The sequence below is a fragment of the Canis lupus genome, chromosome 9 (assembly GCF_003254725.2).
Source record: "Canis lupus dingo isolate Sandy chromosome 9, ASM325472v2, whole genome shotgun sequence".
NCBI classification, from domain to species: Eukaryota; Metazoa; Chordata; class Mammalia; order Carnivora; family Canidae; genus Canis; species Canis lupus.
This window is the reverse complement of record NC_064251.1, coordinates 40,625,025-40,632,876: the sequence shown is the minus strand read 5'-3', so window position 1 is coordinate 40,632,876 and position 7,852 is coordinate 40,625,025.

Genomic DNA, 7,852 nt, shown 5'->3' with positions numbered 1-7,852 from the left:
TGTCATCCTTTGTCCATGTTTGTCCATATGTCAACATTTATTTACTGAGCAACTACTTTTTTTAGGCACCTTTGGATTTAAAGTTTTTGACATCTAAGAGCTTACAGAAAATTAAAATGCAATGAGAAGCACCGTGATAGAGATATCATGGGGCACAATGCAGACACCACCTAGATCCCCTTTACCCATTTTGTACTTCCACTGCCCCCTTCCGTATGCTTTACTGGCTCAGACCCGCCACCATCTTCAGAAGTTGCTCCTGGGCTCCCACAGCCACTTAGCCCTATACAAAGAGCAAAAGTCCTTGAGCATTCATGTGCCCCCAGGGGCAGAAGCCAATGACCTGCTTCCCTTTAAGGTGAGATAGTTCTGCCCTCCAGAGCTATGCACAACTTCTGCTGAGGCTGGCATTTCACCTACAATTGCATTCCAGTTTGGGTTTTTCCCCTTCCCTATCCTGCTCTTTCAAGGGTTAATCTCTGTGACTTAACAGAGGATAGAAAAAGTACAATTTACAGGGACCATAGCTCCTTCTTAGAATGTCATGTGCCATTGGGACGACATCATTTCCTCCCTCAAAGTTATTTATCTTCCTGACCTTTCCTTTGAGACCTTATCACAGAAAGAAATGGGTTTTCTCCCAGCCAACCTATAATTTAAACTCTGCCCCCAGGCTGCGATGGGGTCTATCCCACAGAGCACTGGGTCTGCCTGGAGGAGAGTCTGTCGAGGGTGGCTGGAGCCCAGGGATCGTCCTCAGTGTGAATTAGAGGAATGAGTTAGAGCTGTGATGCTGCCAGGTATGGGAAAGATTCCTGGGAGTAGGGAGGGCAGAGGAAGAATTATGAGTGAGGCAGACCAGGGTCTGTGCCCCTGGGGGTCAGAATACAACAGAGCAGGTGGGGTGGGTGCTGTGGGCACCTCAAAGCTGCTCAAGAGAACTGAATTTAGGATTCCCACCAGTAGGGTGCAATCTTTACCCTGCACCCCAGGTCTTCACAGCACCCCACCCCCACTCCCAACAATATAGTCAAATTCAAGATCATTTGTCCAACTCCACAGAAATGGGAAACTACCCAGTGGCAGATCGTTCGACAGCAAACTCCCACTGAGGTTCTAGGCTTTTACAAAGGATTCATGAGAGAGACAGTGCAGGGTACCAGTCACACCCACAGACGCTGGAGCCAGGCTCTGGAGAACTGAACCATGCATCTGCACTCCGAACAAGATGATCTGAGAAAATTCCTGTGCCTGTCTTCGCCTTCATCTCCCCATCTGTAAGATGAGGTGAACAAAATAAGCCTCGCCCCGTTGTTATGAGGAGTCAATGAGCTAAGATTCACAAAGGGCCTATAATAATGCCCAGTACCATGGGAGCATTAGCCATGGTGATGATCCTTAACACTCCAAGATTTCTTTTTTTTTTTTTTTTCACTCCAAGATTTCTAGTCCAGTTTTATTAGGTAAGGAAACTGAGGCTCAGAACTTAAGAAAGGTGACCCAAATGACACAGCCGGTTCTGTTCTAGAAATATCACTTGACGCTTGATGTGCTCTTACCAGAAAATGGTAAAACTGGCATTTAAACAGAGAAAGCCCATGGTCTTTCCACACCTCACTGCCTCTTGCTAGAAAGAAATATGGGATATTTTATTTTACTTATTATATTAAGGGACACGCAGTGATCTCAGGTTATCTAACAAAGACTCAAATACAGGTCCAGTGGGGACACGCTTTATGAGTTCAAAGAATGACTTCTAATTAGCACGAGCACAGTTTACCTGTGAATGAATGACTTTTAAAACGTGTTAAAAAAAATTCTTCTTACCTCCTTTGATAGGCTAAATATTTCTTTTGAAACTGCGTCTCTTCTATTAATTTGCTTAATGAACTCCTGCCTTTGATTCCAAGCACAGGGAGAGGTAAATCAGAACAGGCACTGCTCCAGGGAGCACAGATCTCACATTCTGGCAAAGGCAGTGAGGGTTCATTAATGAGGATTAATCGTGGGAGGATGAGACTGAATTAGTGAAAAATTCGGAACCGAAAATCCACTTCACCGCTTCGTCATTTTGGAAACATGCTATAATTCAAACCCAGCTCACAAAACTCATTCGTCCGTTTTTTTTCACAGCAAAGTCCTTAGGTTTCAGGAATAGATGGAAATGATCTAAAATTAGCTTTTGACTACTTGGATATAGATGCATGATTCTAAAATGCTTGAGGGTGCTGGAAACATTAGCTCTTCTAGATATTTGAGACATTTCCTTCCCAAGTCTTGCTTGCCTTGTTAATTCGTGTCACAAACTCCTCCCTGAGATGGTGCAAGGAAAAGGTCTACCTGGCTTTGTCCTGAACTATCCAGGATTGGAACTCGGCTCCCTGTATCTCCAAAAATCCCCATATTTCCCTCACCCAGTGGTCTTAGCCTCTTTCTAAAAGGGTACAATTAAATAAACTGCAGCGCTTGTATTTAGTGGAATACCATAAAGAACAAAGGATTCATTCAATGCATTCAAGAGTTACGGAATGCCTCCTTTGTGTTGGCTACAGTCCTAGGTGCTGATAATTCAATGGTGAACAAAACAGTTAAAAAAATGAAAACAAAAAACCTTCCACTGCATCTAGTGTGGAATCTTGCACACAGTAGGTCTCTATGCCATCAACTGATGATTGAGGGGAGCTCAAAGATTAGGAAACGAAGGCCAAATATCAAAACTGAAAAATGCCCACCCTGTCTCCTCTCAGGGAAAGGTTTGTGTATTTGCTGAGACCTGAAATTGATCCAACCCTTTTGTCAATGGCATTTCATCACATTGAGGTAATGAAGGGAGAATTCCAGCTCTTCAGACACAATCATGTTGTTTATACTATGCTCTCATCCACCTGCACCTGCCCAAAGCCTGCCTACAAGTGGGTACTCAAGTGCTCCAAAGAAGGGGCTAGCTGGATGAATGAATGAATGGACAAGAGTCTGAATAAAAGACTCAGAGCACAGACACCCTACTTATTTCCCCACACCTCCAGAGACCATCATCCTTGCTCCGGGGATGTGGAAATGTATAGCAGGAATGTACTGGGTGGTGGTGGGTGGGGTTGGGGGAACCACATCTTGCTCCTTTCTCAAATGTCTCTTGAAGAGTAGACATTTGGAAGCTTCTGAGGGCTCTTGCTGTCTAGCCAGACATTGCCACAGTAGTGCTAAATGTTAGATGGAATTAAAACATCATTTGGAGGGAATGCATCATTGCTGGAGGGAAACCAAGTATTGGCAAGGGCAGAGAGATGGGGCAAATTGCTCAGAGTATGAGTTTGCAAAGTCTGAACCATTTTATTTTACCTGAGGCTCAGAAAGAAATATCCCTGCTGCCCTATCTAGGCCAGAGGTCTCCTGGGGCTAATCAATAAGTAATTAGAGTGAGCTGGGAATTTAATACACAGAGACATTGATAGAAGGAATAGTGGTAAATGGAATGGTAAATCCCCTGGGGACTTTAGGGAAATCTTCCTAAGGAAAGAAAGCTAAGCAGCTCAGGATCTCTGGATATATCCAGCTCCTCTCCAAAATGCCACTGCCTAAGCTGGGGCTCTCAACCCTGCCGCCGCCCCCCCCCCCCATCAACCACCAATCCAGGAGTACTGAACACCTGAATGCAGGTCTGTGACTTCTCTGATGTGCCCAACACCCTTAGAAAGGCTGGCCTCAGGGCAGAAGCAGTGCCCATAATAGCCCAAAGAACAATAAATAGTCACAAATTGATGGGAAATGCTGCTGTTTTGTATGTGTATCCAATAGGGGAGGGCTACATGAACAGAACATTGGAAGGCAGCTTAAAACCAAAGAAAAAGATGACACATAAATGTATAGTAAATGCATGGGGTAAATCATGAAGTTTTTACATCAGGGGATAATTTGGCCCTAACCACAAAATTACAAAAATGCATACCCTTGACCCAGCAATCCCATTTCTAGGAATTTAGTTTATAGAAGATAGTTTCACACGGAATCTAGAATTTAGTTTACAGATAAATGTGAAGTGGCATGTGCATATCATGCTATTGTGGCATTAATCGTGCAATCAAAAGTGTGGAAATAACCAAAAAGCCAAAAGTGGTACAATTTGATAAATTGTGGCATAAGTATTCAGTGGAAAACTGAGAAGAGAAAAGGATTCATTCATTTCATTTAACATTTACTGAATTCTTCCTCTGTGTCAGGCACTGCTCCAGGTGCTGAAGATACAATGGTGAACGAGACAGTCAAAAATCCTCGCCCTGCAGAGCTTACATTCTGGTGGGAGATGCGTCCTTCTTTGTAGTGATAGAGAATGATCTCCATGACCATTTGTTGAGTGTAAAGCGCAAGATGCAAGCTTTATATGTAAATAGCATTATATGCATTGAACATCTTTGCAAGGAAACACAAGAAACTGATAACAAGGTGGCCTCTGGCTAGAGGACTGGAGACTTTCCCTGTTTACTCTTTGGTATCCTTTGAATTTTGACCTTTGGAAGTTACCTATTCAAAATAGGTTACCTATCCAAAAACTGTAATTTCTCAGGCACCTGGGTGGCTCAGTCAGTTAAGCATCCTACTCTTGGTTTCAGCTTAGGTCATGATATCCGAGTTGCCCACCTCAGGCTACGCTCAGCAGAGTCTGCTTGAGATTCTCTCCCTCTCCCTCTGCCCCTCATCTCTCTCTCTCTCTAAAATACAATAAAATAAAATCTTTTTTTTTTTTTAATTTTTTTTTTAATTTTTATTTATTTATGATAGTCACACAGAGAGAGAGAGAGGCAGAGACATAGGCAGAGGGAGAAGCAGGCTCCATGCACCGGGAGCCTGATGTGGGATTCGATCCCGGGTCTCCAGGATCGCGCCCTGGGCCAAAGGCAGGCGCCAAACCGCTGCGCCACCCAGGGGTCCTAAAATCTTTTTTTTAAAGTATACTTTCTATTTTTTTATAAACAGGTAGTATAGGATGTGATAGTTGGCCCTAATTCCATCCCCTCACTTTGGATTCTAGTCTCTGCCTGATAGGGCTCTGGATCACAGCTCTGGATCAAGGCTGGTATGATCACCCAGGGTGGGAGGTGGGGACAAACTCTGTTTGCCTTCTGTTACTTCTCCCTCTTATTCTCACTCACACCCTCTTCCTCTCTTTCTTTCCTTTGCTGCTTTCAAAATGCACTGAGGCTGCATTTACCTTTCAATGGCAAGTTGCCCTCAGCTACAGAGGACCTGGGAAGTGGGAAGGCTGTGGGGATCTACAGTGGGGAGTAGATGAGAGCAGCAGTATTTGTTGCATGCATCTGGCAGAGAATATGCCAGGTCCTATCTTTTGGGTGCCTCTGCCCAGCACATATATCTAGATGGGAGACAGGTCCAGGGCACAAAAGAAGGGTCCTCTGTTGGCTTTGGCAGCAGAAGGTAGACTAATTGTAAATCCTTCTGTGTGTGTGCACGTGCATGCACCTGTGTGTGTGCACATACGTGCATCGGTGACCAACAGGCTCTGTCAACTGTAGCACTGACAGTCCCTTTTCCTGGGAAACCCCTTAGTCCTAGGACAGTGGGTCACCCTCTCTGGTGTGGAGGGAGGAGGGAAGGACAGAGAGGGGAGAGATATTGCCAATATAAGCACTTTGCTCTCTGAGTTTCTCACCTTCCAGGCACTCACTTCCTAAAGTCCCTGGAACATGGTTCCTTAACTGACCACATATACAACTGATGTCTCTAAATCTCAGTTTATTTATCCGTAAAATGGGGCTGATAATCTTCCCCTCCTGGCACTGCTAGGAATCTACCATCTCTTCTCTATAACCAGCCTCATGTTGCCACTATGCTCCTTACCCAGCTGGGCTCCTGTGGCCCATCACCACTCGGACCCTCTTCTTGGATTTGTCTGGCTAAAGCCCAACCTGGTTAAATGCAATCATCTTCCTGCTCTTTCCCTGAACCCAAGGAAAACACACCATCGTGTTGATTGGTCTCACTCTCTGTTTTGAACACAAACCTCCAGGGGACCCTTGGCCCTGCTTGGTGACACACCATATTCCCCAGGTCACATGTCTTTCCCTTGTTCTCTGAGGTGACCCCTGTACACCCTTCTCTTGCTCCCAACCTCAGCCTAACACCCACTGTTCAGTCTTGGTTGGAGCCTTTGAATCTCACTTTGAAAATAGAAGCAACCAGAAGACAAGTCTGTCATCCTCCTGTCACCAGACCTCCCACCCCCACAGACACAGTGGCATCTGTACCCAATTCTCCGCCTTCCCTCCTGTCACAAAGGATGACGTGTCTGCACTCCCATCAGAAGCGTACACTACCTTCTGGTGCCCTGGCTTCCGTTCCTCCCACCAGCTCAACACCACGGCCCCCAGAGCGGTCATGTCTCCCCACTGGCCTGTACAGCCCCCCATGGCCTCCTCACAGCCCCCCATTCCTGGAGCTCTGCTGTCTGCTTATGGATATGCCCCAAAATCTCATCTCATGTTCTCCCCCTTTTCCCTGGATCACTATCAGGAACTGAATGGTTCTCCCTCAAATTCAAATGTTGAAGCCCTAATCCCAAAGTATTTGAAGATAGGGCCTTTGAGGAGTTAACTATAGTTACATGAGGCCCTAGGGTGAGCCCTAACCCAATGGGCTGGTGCCCTTCTGGGAAGAGGAAGGGACAGGACCACAGAACTCTCTCCACACACACACACACAGAAAAGGACATAGGAGGTCAGGGCTAGAGGCCAACTGTCTGTATGCCAAGACCAGAGATCTCAGAAACCAAGCCCGATGGCATCTTGATCTTAGACTTCCAGCCTCCAAGCTGCAGGACAATACATTTCTGTTGTTGAAGCTGCTCAGTCTGTGGTATTTGGTTATGGCAGCCCAAGGGGGCAAAGACATTCTCCATACTCCACTACACCGACCTCCTGGCTTTTCTCAAAACTTGCAAGTATGTTCCTTTGTGAAGGCTGCGCATGGCAGCCTGGCCATGACATTCTGGCATGGCTCCCCACTCCCTCCTCCCCTGGGGTCACTCAGATCTCCTCATCCTACCTAAAGTACCCCAGAGAGCACTCTGGCTCTCCCTGGGAATTCTTCTACCTTCACCCCTATCTGCCCTGTCTGCTTACTCTCTGAGGCGCCTCACTCACATGAGAGCACCTCCAGGGAGGAATTTGCTTCAGTCGCTGCTCTAGGCCTCACCCCAGAACAGACCTGGCAATGGCAGGTGCTCCTAGGCTTTTCTCCACTGCATAAGTGGACAGTGTGAAGGGCCCAATGTTTGCCAGGCACAGGTCCTCCACGAAGCGTCACTGTGTCATTCCTGGCTGCTCTTCGGTGCAGCAACCAGGAGATCTGCCCCAGGTGCCCTCAAAAGTGGAAAGTACCCTTACGGTGGAATCAAGGAGAGTCCCATGCTAGAGGCAGGGGAGCCAGAGAGCCTCTGCTGGGAGCCCCACGATGGGGGTGGGAGTGGAGGTGGAGGGTAAGGGCCATGGGCCTGTCCTTGATGATGTCACTCCAGCAAGGAAAGATCCAGGGCATCTCAGGAGGTTTGTAGCTGCAAGGATTCCCAAGGGTATCCGGCGAAGCCTGCATCAGAGAGCTGAACCCTTTTCATCACACTCTTAACAACAGCCTCCACCCTCAACTAGGGACTTGTGAGGAGGGGTGTTTCCCAGCACTGCCCGGTTGTGGGCCAGCTCTAACAGTTAAACACTTCTTTTTTTTTTTTTTTTTTTTTTTTTTTTTTATGATAGTCACACATAGAGAGAGAGAGAGAGAGAGGCAGAGACACAGGCAGAGGGAGAAGCAGGCTCCATGCCCCGGGAGCCCGATGTGGGATTTG